Consider the following 12,842-nt stretch of genomic DNA (forward strand, 5'->3'; position numbering starts at 1 on the left):
TCTACGATATTTAAAAAAAAAAAAAGAAATTATCATGCAAAAAATCATGCCCCGGTCTATTAAATAATATTAACAGATACAGATACTTTTTATTTAAATATTTTTGAATTTCCAAAGTTCTTTTTAATTTTTTTGTAAATTTGGAGTGCTGTCAATACAGAAAACAATGACAAAAATTGGTGTTGCCTACACCCTGTTATCCTCTTTTTAAAATTTGCACCCTGTTGACTTCAATGGGGCAAGTTTTAAACCTGCTTTTAGCCTCTTAACATCCTTGATGTGTCATTACAAGTGCCCAGCCATGTGAGTGATTCCTTCAGAGTGAACACGGTGAATCTGACTGATTTGCCATGCTTTAAGATTAAAGATTTACAATAAGAGTATATATACTATTAGTGTTATTGTTTGTCAGGTCTAATCTTGTCAATGTGTTACCGTCTATTGAAAAGCAAGTTTTACAAACCACTCTGAGTAAATTCAGTATAATGCCATGGCATGATAAACTTGCCAAACTTCCGGTAATGAGCCTTTTAGTCCGACTGATTTCCTTAATCACTGTAATCTCTCTGGGTACTCATTGTGCCAGTCGTTAAATGACTCAGCGTTTCTCTCCCTGACACATCATTAGCCACTTCATTTGTTTGTCCCTGTCAGAAGTCTGACACAGCATCCTCAGCCACACAAGACTTCATTGAAACTACATTGTTTGGAACATATACAAACTGTGTCCACTGTAATTTGTTGTTTTATTACCACTTATAATAAAACACAATCCATTCAGCCAACCAGCCCAGATGCCATCTGCTCAGAATGATTGTTTTGTTTACATTTGGGCATTTTATTAGTGTCTTTGGCCGGTGTGTTTTATAGAGAGCAGCTTGTGTAGAGACAAATATCGACTACAATTTTGTATTTTTTTTGTGAGGACCCTTCTTCACACTCTCTAAGCTGCCACGCAGAATTGTGCAATTTATTTTAATATTCAATCCATTAAAGTTCTTTTATTAGGCCACCTAAAAATAGAAACAAACAAAGATGGTCCAGTGAAGCGTTAGACCTCTCGGATAATTTGGCCTATTCTGAGCGCAATGTGAATTAAATGAGGTGTCTGGGCTTTTCATTCTGTTTGCCACATTGATTCAATTAAGACGTGGAGGGATAATGAAGAAGTCACTTCAGGGTTGGATGATTCTGCCCTTTAGTTTTTAATTTGGAAGTTTTATATTTTGATTCATGCCTCTTTTTATTAGCAATGGGGCAGCAGAGGAAAGATTCAGTACAGTATGTTTCGCATTTGTTTTGTTTTTATGGTGTATATTGGAGATTCAACACCACTCTTGCATTTCATCTCGTGTGTTTGTCATGCATCTTATCCAGTCTGATGCACACTAATGCACAAATTGAGAATGAGACTGTTCATTTGTGTTTTGTTGGATTTTGAAGTTTACACAAGGGTCAAACAAAGTAGATATTTTCGTTTACAGGCAGAAAAGCATCTGAAACATTCTGATGTGCATTATCCTTCTCATTTTATGGTTCTGTAACTTGGCTAAATAGACTTAACGATGGGGCTTCTGCTATTCTGAAATGAAAGGTTGAGAGAGCTAATTAGCTCCCATTTACGACAGCTGATGCAGATGTTCTGCTTTCCCCACATAAGGGTCTTGTGTGACTATTTTCCAGTTGAAGGTCAGCAGAAAAAAACTACTTCAAATCTAGATCCATATGGGCTACATTTGTTAAACAAGTGCTAAAGAGACATTTTTACGAAAATGATTTACTGTCATGTAGTATTTAGTGTAAATAAGGTGACATTTGATATAATTCGTGAACATTAGTTGGTATCATGAACTACCAATTAACTTTTTTTACATCTTGGTTGGTGTTATTTCAAAAATAGACCATTGTTCATTGTTAATTCATGTTCATTCATGCTTTGACATTAACAATTCTATGTAAAACTTAATATTAACCTAGAATCTAGATCTAGGACCTAATCTAGTTCTTAGGTTATTTATTGTGTAACCTCATTGTTAACCTCTTACCATAAATACTAAATACACACTACCGTTGAAAAGTCCGTGAGAATTTTTTTACATTTTTTTTTTTAAAGAAGTTCCTTATGCTCCCCAAAGCGGCATGAATTTGGTCAAAAACTATAGTAAAACAGTAATTTTGTTTTTCTTTTTCTTTTATTATTAATATTATTACTATTGATAAAAAAAATATGTTTTTACTATTTCTTTTTTTCAGCGATGAAAACAATTGTGCTGCTTATTATTTTTGTGGAATTTGAAATAGAAATGTTTTGTTACATCCTAAAAGTCTTCACTTCCACTTTTATCATTTGAATGCATCCTTACTGTACAAGGGTATTGTATGAAACTTGAATATTGTGAATAATTGTTTTCTATATTTTTTCTATTCTTTATTTATAAATAAATAAACATACAATATTGTTTAACTCATAAATAGTTAAAATATATACCAAATATATTCTAGCAAAGCATGTTTTTGTGAACAACATATTGATCGTAAATATTTCATTAGATGTTTAATGCATCATATTGTCCACCTTTTTTCTGTGACTTTCACTGACAGAAAATAAATACAGAGAAACACATGAGCCAGTCCTCATCCGGCCTAACATCGAGGAGCATACACACCAACCATCAGCCTGCGGCACTGAAAACAGCCATCCATTCATGTGAGGCTCATCAGTGTGTGCTTAAAAAATGGCAGAAGAGTTGGCATGTCCGGGCAGCTTTTGTAATGTGAATCTGAGTCTGGCTGCAAGTCTCTGAGAGCATTGACACGGGCAGATACAAAGCTTCTGAGGTCAGATATATTCTATTAACCTGGCCGTACCACCTAACGACAGCTCTTATTTACCTGTCAGATCCTTTTTTGTGTGGAGGAAACAAACGTATTGTCCTGTTCAGTGCTGCTGACAGGGCCGATATGCATTATTCATCTGCTCATGGTAATACAGCCCTGTTTCTTTCTCTCTTTTACACCTCCCTTTCATTATTTCAACTTCTAATCAGACTCAGAAATAAGACCTGTTGAATAGAAATTAACTCTAATGCCTCTTTCTGCATGGCTCTTAAGAGATATTATAACCACTCTGTCAATCCAGATGCCGACTCACCAACCCACAGTCATTTAAATCCCTTAAGACACAGATTTCCTTTCCTTATGGACAAAATGCACATTATTTAACAGGATATTTTACCTAAACATGAAAATTCTGTCATTCAATTTACACACTTTCATTTCGTTCCAAGTCTGGATGCTGAACACAAAAGAAGATATTCTGTAAGATGTTTGTAACCAAATAGCCTAGCTAACAAGGAACGTTCTCAGAACTTTGGCTAAAGTTCTGGCAAGGTTCTCTACAAATGAACAAACGTTCTTTCGGTAACGTTAGTAAAATGATCGTTTAAGAATGATCTGTTCTTTAATAATGTTGTCAAAATGCCCATCATGTTGAGTATCTCACGTAAATACAATTGATTATGGCTTAACTTCACATAAACAGCTCGGTGAAAACCGGACGCATGTCCGTGTCATACTGTATGCATATTAAATGGGGGAATGGGGGTGCCTGTCCATCCCGTCCCATATTCCACCATTAGAAATCCGGTCACCTACTCAAAATACCTTACGACATGTGGGTGAGTAACTGAAGACAGAATCATTTTTTGGTAAACTATCCCAAAAGGGAAGTGGATGTCCCAAGTTCCTCCTTCAGGAAGAACTAACCCAAAAACTACCCATTATGTAATTTCATTGGCACTTTAAATCATCAGAGTGGATTCCTCACACAAGTGGCTCTTGCCCTTTAAAGACCCCCTCCTTCCCTGACCCGCAGACCTGGTCAATATTTCTCTGAAGAAAGGTCTCTCAAGATGAGTAAAATCAATAATCTCTTTCACACCACATTCGTCCTCTTGTTTGCATTTGCCTCATCAGCAATAGCCAAACTGATCATCGGTCCCCCACCTGTATCTGCTTGTCACTGCTTAAGATGTTGGTTTGTGAGCTGTGGCATTTATTGTGTACTGCCTTAATCATACTGTATACTGCTAATTTGAAGTTAAAGTGAGTTCTAATGCAACTACAACCCTAGATCCATTAATCTAAACCTTCACTCACTGTTGAAACCAGCATGCTCCCTTAAACCTACATGTACTGCTCCTCAGATTACACAGTCAGTTTGAACTGTTCCAGAGGGACCATTTATTCATTCCCTGTCAATGTGTTCAATCACTGTGCCTGCTGTCATCCGTTCTATTCAATTATCCTCTTCTCCTATGCTGTGTGTTTTCATGACTATGTCTCCATTTCCAGAATGCCCCGCTGCTTTTGCTGAGATCTTGCAAACACTCAGTGGCCATGAAGCTCTCCTCGAAAACGTAAACAAAGAGGTAAACACATGGGCACATCAGAGGGTCATGGTTGGTAGATGTTAGTAGAAGCCATAACTACACTATTCAGCTGCCATTTTTTATGCATTGAAGTAAAAGTAGCATGGCAATGTTCTCAAATTGGTATATGTGCTTGAAATATTGTCATCATATTATTACATCAATTAATCCAGAGAAGAACATCTAATCTTGGTCAAATTCTTTCCAGCATTATTAAGAATTAGTCGACTGTGTTGATGCTCACTTTGTTGTAACTGTAAAAAATGGGGAGGGAAAAAGCATCAATATAGTTCTCTCTGTAAATGATCTTGTCTTTTAAGATGAATTAAAAGAAATTCTGACAGTCACTTTAGGAAATTAAATGGCGTATAAAATACAATGCGGTGTGACAAGAAAACATGCAAGTTCCACATTCATTAAGATTCTCAGAACAAAACATTTTGAAAAGCTACTACAGTAATAACAGTCACTGTAAGGATTGCCATAGAAGATTGCCCTGAAGCATGCCGCTAGCATATATAGCATATATATGTTTTTGCTCAGAATTACAGGTAAACACTTATGATCCTATCAGCAAACTGACAGATCTTAAGGTGAACTTTGTCATTTTTGTGCCACTGTAGATAAAGTTGTAGATTTCAAATAGGTTTCCCCTATTCTCCATCTTCCTGTGGTGAGACAAACAGAGTTTTGCCCTTAAAGTGCCACAGGCACAGATGTTGGGTGCTGGGTTCTGGCTCACAGTTGCTGTTATTCATTCCAAAGGTATTCAGTGGGATTCATCTCTGAGCTTTGTGCTGGCAAGTTAAGCTCTTCTTCACCAGACTCTGTGAATCTTTCTCTGTGGAACTTCTTTGTTCTTAAATATAGATAAAAATACCATTAATATTAAAGGGGCAATATGTAGAGTTCAGAAACTCTTCACCCTATAGCGACATCAGAGTCCATTAGGTAAACTGCAGCCTGCAAATATTGCTCACACTTGTGCACACACTGCGTAACAAATCAGAAAGATCATATGTATGAGTTGAATGCACATGAATGCCACCACAAAGTTGTAAATACCAGTTGGATACTCGGGATTGAGTTGGGTGCACGTTAGTGAGAAACATGGCGTAATACCGGTAAGTTACCGGTAATGTGCTCTGTGTGAACGCGGAATGAAGATTACCAGTATGATCACGTACGAGGTCAGAAGGTGCTGACATAGGAAGTCTCCTTAAGGCCAATCATAAAGTTCTTATGGAGATGACGTAATCACTCAGCACTGTTTACAGTAAGCTTTTTAATAGTTTTCAATTTAAATATCCGTGATATGATAATCATTGACCGTTACGCCACTTCTTGCAGCTTTTTCAAGCCTTCTTTTACATTCATTTATGTTGCGGCTCTGCAGTTGGATACTATTATGCGCATCTCTGTGTTTTTAAGAGCATAAACGCTTTCTGTTTGATCATCCCATTATGCCTTTCACTCAGACATCAACATTTGTCAAATTGAACAGATAGTGAAACTAAAGTGCTTCTTCTCATGTGGCCGGATGAAGACAACGGCACTGTCACATTCATGTTAGTTTGGACTCGATATGTTTTGTCATCACCTGCCTCCGTCACTCATTTGTTGTCACGGACACTAATTAGGTTCAGCTGTGCTTTCATCAGTCACCATCATTACCACCTGTATATATGTTCAGTTCTGTTTCAGTTCAGTGTCTGGTGTCGTCTATGTATAGTGTGTGTTGCTACTGCCTGTTTGCCCGTCCTGTGGCATATTTAGTGTTATTAAACTTGTTGGAAATTTGTTCATCGTCATCGTCTGTTTGCCTGCAACCACCCATGACAGGCATGGCATTTAAAGATCACTTGAATGACTGACATCACAGAATTTACCAGTATTTTGGAGCTGATATGTGAATAGTCTCTTACCGGTAAAAAGCTGGAACGCTTGTGTTGTGTATTTACCGGTAAAGTCATTCTGGCAATTTTACAGTAATTTACCGGGATTGCTGTGTAAAAGGGGCTATTTTCAGGTTTTTTTATTTACAACAAAATAAGCTAATTGCCTGCACAAAATATGATAGCATTGTAATATAACAATATAATATGTAACAGTGGTTCCATAAATTAATTAAAAACCCAAAGCAAAACACACCCGAGGCACATTCTGTTCTTCATTTTATAGAAGTAGAGTAAAAAAAAAAAAAAACCTTGCTGTATTTTTTTGTGTAGTTAAATAAGAGATGGTACACTGCCATCTTGCTCTGACGAAAGTGGCTTGACGTCTGACGTCGTAAACATGACTTCCCAACTTGTAAATACGTACTTCCCAGGAGGACTTGATCGCATCACCAGTACTCCCGCAAAGTTCTTTTTTGTTTTTTTGCTTAGAAGTAAAAAAGTATTTCATACTTTTGCAGCAATATCCTGTTAACGAACATCCGACGCCATCCACTCTACTGGGTGACGTTTAGATGAATATGTAAATATGTGCTGCATCCTTTCCTTTCAATAAAATAAACACACAACAAACATGATAGAGGTGAAAAAACAGCGGTTAAATAGGCATCTGATCATAGTTTATGAGTGGATATGTTTGCACTAGCTCTGCAATTCACCGGCATCATATCGACAGATGAGGTCATTAAAATGACTTACTTATAAAGTATATATTTCCGATCTCTATATTTCCTTCCAAGCGGAGGTCCGAGCAATACTTTTTTGGAACAGTTATGTCCATCTGGGCAGCCGTAGTACTTTGTAAAATAAAGAAAATCTTAAACACTCAAAATAGTCATCAAAGATGAGAATCTTGGGCCCCAAGAGCCAAAACAGTGATGTCTAAGAATTTTACCAATATTTAACAAAAAAATTGTTAAAATAACCGCGTCATATGCAGCTCTTAATCCGGGCCTTAACGCTTTTATCGGGAGAAAGCAACGTGCATGGAGCGGAAAGGGCTTGAATGAAGCGTGTTTGGCTCTAGATAAAAATGTTAGAGGATGTGGCGCCAAAATATCATCACCATAAACGCCCCGGAGCGCTTGTGGTGTAAACCGCTCCATTGTTCGGTCTACAGGCTTTCATGGACAACCTAGTGAGTCAGGGAAGGTCTCGTTTTCTAAGTTTTGGTCACATATTGGCAATAAAAAAAAAAAAAAAGCGATTATTTGAAAAATAGCATAAATTGTTAACCTTTTGGTCATCATGAATTTATAACCAAGGTTTTTAGACAAAAAGTTGACAGATTCAGCTGCAGTTTTGTTTGGTAAACAAACTGTGTTTCCATTTTCACATTGTTAATAAGGCAGGCTCACCCCCCGGGGTCCCTCCTGATGGTGAGATCCCTTATTATAATTGCTTTGTTGTAGCTGTGAAATCTGTTCAGAAATCGTATCACCTCTTTCAGCGGATTTTAATGCGGCATTCCACAATATCAAACCATGCGTAATGTTTTTTTCTTTCTTTTTTTTCCTCACACTTTCTTTTCAAATACTTTTCCCCCACTGCATGCAATAAAACATAATATTGTATTGAAGAACTTCACGTGCAAGTAAAGGGCAGCTCTTCAAAGGAACATGAAAAGGTGATGTTAAAGCTGAATTTGTCTTCCATACGTGGCTCCTCTGAAGATTGTCCCAACCCTTCACATGGCAGTTTAATGGAAAGTGTCATCCTGGGTAAGACCACAAAATAAACTAGTACATGCACTGAAGCATGACTGGAACTGTCATCATTTGATAGCGGTGAAGAAAAATTGCATTCATGATGAAATCACAAAACAATCAGATAGTAGAAATAAACATCCCTGAAATATTGGATTTTGCTTGGTAGAAACAAGTCACATCTGTGCCTGATTTAAGGTGATACATCACAGAATGCTTATCTAGATTTCTTGGTTGTTTCATTGTTTATGGAGTTTACAGACCGATTTTTAACAGTAACAGCCTTGAATCTCTTTATATTGAAGTCTCATTTTCTATTGACTATATGACTACAAAAAGATTGTGATTGATGAACCAATTTATGTATTGTGCATTCAATTATTTAGTCCACTTAATTTTAGTCAATAATTCATCTACATGCAAAATCCTCACCGTCTCATTTTAAGACAACATTCAAGCAATAAATTAGTTTTTTAGATCGCTAACATTATGTAGCACATTAGTAAACTCTAGAGGGGAACATATTGCAAAAAAAATATAAAACTGTTCAAAAGTGAGAGTTGAAACCACATTGTGAGTCAAGCTCACAAACATTCAGTCAAAATTTTAAATCCCGTCATCATTTACTCATCCTCATGTCGTTCCAAACCTGTACATTTCTTCTGCAGAATACACAAGAAGACTGTTTGAATCTGTTTTTGTCCACACAATGAAAGTCAGTGGGGTCCAAAACAACAATAGACCACATTGACTTACATGTAATATGGATATTTTTATTATTTTCTACTATATGCAATCCCACCCATAACACACTCTGAACTTCTGAAATTGTTTAGATTGTTTGTCTGAGTTTAGAAGTAATTTATCTCATATACCACACACATACAAGCATTTAAGAAAATAAAATATTATATAGTTACCGGTCTTCAGATTTGGAGGATGAACGCTGTGACCAGCTGAAGAAAGAATGCAGCCTTGTCATAAACCTTTACTAATATTAAACCATTATTTTTCTACATTCTGTTAAAACGGTTACTTCCATCGACCCATCGAAGACTTCCACATTTTAAAGTTGTAGTTTCTAGCGTTCATGAACTGGTGTTCAGGAAATCATGCTTGCAGACATTAAAGGAATAGTTCAGTCAAAATAGAAATTCTGTTACTCACCCTCATGTTGTTTCAAACCTGTATTACTTTATTTATTTATTTTCTGGAACACAACAGTAGATATTTTGAATGTTAACTGTTTGTGTCCATATAATGAAAGTCAATGGGGTCCAAAAAATATTAGACCACATTGACTTAATATGGACAGATTTTTTAATGAAGTTCAGATTACTGTGATAGTGTTAACCTGTTATGAATATAAATAGTTGTATTTTAATCATTTACACTGCTCGCCTGTATTTACCCCTTTATCATATGCCTTAGTTTAGAAGTGATTTATTCATATTTATCACATGTATACAATTGAATAAATTGCAATATAATATAATTAGCGGTCCTCAAATTTGATTGGCTAAACGCTGTTGCAAAAATGTGTCATGAACCTTTGTTAATATTAAACCATTCTGTTACCTTCCAGTTTCTTCCATCGATCCATCGCTGACTTCCACACAGTATCGGTTTGTAATCGATTTTATCATTTTCTTCCATTCAGGTAATTCTTATGTTGTTGTTGTCGTCGTCCAGAGTCAGGTGATTTGTCTTCGTCTGACATCTCAGCTAAGACCTGTCCGCCTTGGGTGACCCTGTCAGTACTTAGTAGCTCTCAGTCAAGTCAAGCCAAGTCACCTTTATTTATATAGTGCTTTTTAGAATACAGATTGTTTCAAAGCAGCTTTACAGAAGAAAATAGCATCACAGTCCAGCTTAAGTAAGCTCAGTGATGTTTAATTTTTGTTGTAAAAAAAAAAGTTAATTTATATACATAGCCGCTCTGGAGATTAATTGAAAGCCAATGCCGACAAAGGTGAAAAAAGGCGAAAAAGGTGACAGTGGCAAGAAACCAAACCTCCATCAGGTGACAGAATTGAGAAAAGAAAAACTTGGAAGAAACCAGGCTTATTCAGGGGGCCAGTTCTCCTCTGGCCAACGAACGAACAGTGTATGATTATGATTCAGGCAGCATTTCAGGTCAGAAGTCAGATTGGATTGGAACATTCAGAATATTATCCAGTTCCATCTGGTTGAAAGCATCGCTCAGCATCCCTGATGCCATCAAGCCCTCACAGCACGTCAAGCTGCAAACCATGTGAGGGACCCTAACCTACCCTAGCCTATCTGGTTTAAAGCAACCGTATTTCAACCAACCACACAAAACATCCTAACAACCACATAGCAGTGCATGAAAAAACACTCAGAAGGCTCCAGCAACTCCAAAAAAACAGTTTCAAAACTGTGCAGAAAACCATGGCAAACACGTCAATGCAGGAAACCACCCAAAACATCCTGACAACCACGTATCACAGCTCTAAAAACCACTTAGAACAAACCAGAAACGCATTGACAATCACCAAAAACATCTTAACAACCACACCGCAGTGTGCTGCAAACAGTAAACTTACTCTATAACTACAGTATTCCCGCTGTGTGGTACCCATGTGACATTGTGATGATTCAGTGCCTGGGCTTCTTTCTTCTGGCTTCCTCAGGTAGGGGCTCTTCACTGATGTCCACGTGGATTCGAGGAGCGATGCGTCTGCTGGTTGTGGCGAACCTCTCAGTGATCAGGACACGTCCATCAGGCTGCTCCATCTCCAACGGTGCAGGGCAGTTGAGTGTCTCCCACAGCCGCTGCTTGAGCTTAAGTCCCAGCTCAAGGCTGTAGGGACTGTGCCGACCAGTGTGTCTCCATCATGGGCTCCGCCACAGAACGGTAAATGCCCTGTAGCCCTGCAAGCTGCAGTTGTGGATAGAGACACAGAGGAGCCGGACACACGTTCACTGAAGAGACTGTTGGACAGATGTCGGGAAGGACAGCAGCGTTCTTCAGGTAACGCTCCTTCAAACCATTGGGTCGTTGAGCTTTAAGAGATGCAGCTGTAAGTGCATCAACTTGTAACTTTAGTAGTTCACTCTTATTTTGTTCCTTCATAAAAGCCTATATTGCAAAATATTGTGTTGCTAAATAAGTTTATATTGCATTATCGTCATTATAGTAGTTTGAATGCTGTTACAGTACCTGTTCATTTCAGTAACCACTGCCGCTTTCACATATTGTGTAAAACAGGCCTCACAATAAAACTCTCTGATTCTGGTGATCATTCAGCCATGGTAACCCTCCAATACAAGATCATGTGTTATGATGCGCATTTTGCACTCTGAAATGCTAGTTCACCCACAGGTCATGACACCATCCTGTTTCGGAGTGTTCAATCTCTACTCTCTGGTTGTTTTGGAGAGCCACACATGATGTAAGTCACCCTTGGACAACACATTCATCACATTCATTTCTCCCCTGAGGATGCTGAGGGGCCGAGCATGATTGATACCTCCTCTCCTATGGGAAAAGGTTAGGGAAAGGGTCTGTGCTCAATTATGTAAAATCCAGCCCAACACAAGGCCAGTTCTTACATCAGCCTGTTTCCTGAGCTGTCAATCATATTGGTGACTCAGCTGAAAGGAACGCCAGCATCTGCTGCAAAGCCTATCTATACTGCTCAACTGCCTGGCCACTGTCAGGTTGGCTAGCCACAGAGACATGTGGCATCTCACTCTTTCTCGCACAGGTGATACTAGATCTTTTTCGGGTGGTTTCAGACTCTCAGCCCCCCTAAAAATCTATGATTAACTGAGCAATTAGCCAGTAATTTCCTTTTTACTTCTTTTTAAAAAATGTATTATTATTTTGTTTGTTTGTCCATTCCTTTATATATTTTATTTGGTAAATATGTATTTGTTATTATGTTTTGTTTTTCTTTCACTTTTAACTCTTTTATTTCAATAATCAAATTATTGGAAGTTTGATTGTTTGTTTGTTTGTCCATTAAATTATGTATTTTATTTTATAAAATAATTTTATTTTATTTTAAGTGGTATCTTTATTTTCTTTTCTTTTTTTTCAGAAAATAATTGCCTGTTTGTTTGTTTGTTTGTTTGTTTGTTTGTTTTATCTTTCTTTTTTGCTTTCATTTCAGAGATCAAAAGATTGTCGATTTGTTTGTTTGTCCATTCCTTTATATATTTTATTTCATAATTATTATTTTCTTTCTTTTTTTCCTTTTATTTCATAGATCAAATGATCTCAGTTTGTATGTTTGTCCATTCTGGTATGTATTATTATTTTTATTTCCTTTTTTTTATTTTTTTAAGTGATCAAATGTGTTTGTCCATTCCTTTGTGTTTTTTAAAAAATATTTATTTTAATTAACTAACATTTATTTTAACTAAGAATCACTCAAGAATTGCTTTAGTCAACGGCACATATGTTATCAACATTCAAATGCATTATTCAACCCAACTGCAAATAAGTCTTTCGTGCACAAATGCACAGTACAAACTAGAGCTGCTCGATTAAACACCCATACGATGTCATTCCTAAATGACAGCGATTTGACCTTTTGATGATAAAATCTTTGAAAAAAAAATTGATCATTTAAATTTGCATTTGCGCTGTCGCGGAACTAGATAAAGCAGTTAGGCTATCTAGGTATGAAATGGCGTCAAATACAGTCTTTTAATCCACGCAATATAATTATTTCCATGTTACAAATATTCAAATTTCACAAAGATACTGGGATAAAAGTTTA

Source organism: Scardinius erythrophthalmus (assembly GCF_964197995.2).
Source record: "Scardinius erythrophthalmus genome assembly, chromosome: 22".
NCBI classification, from domain to species: Eukaryota; Metazoa; Chordata; class Actinopteri; order Cypriniformes; family Leuciscidae; genus Scardinius; species Scardinius erythrophthalmus.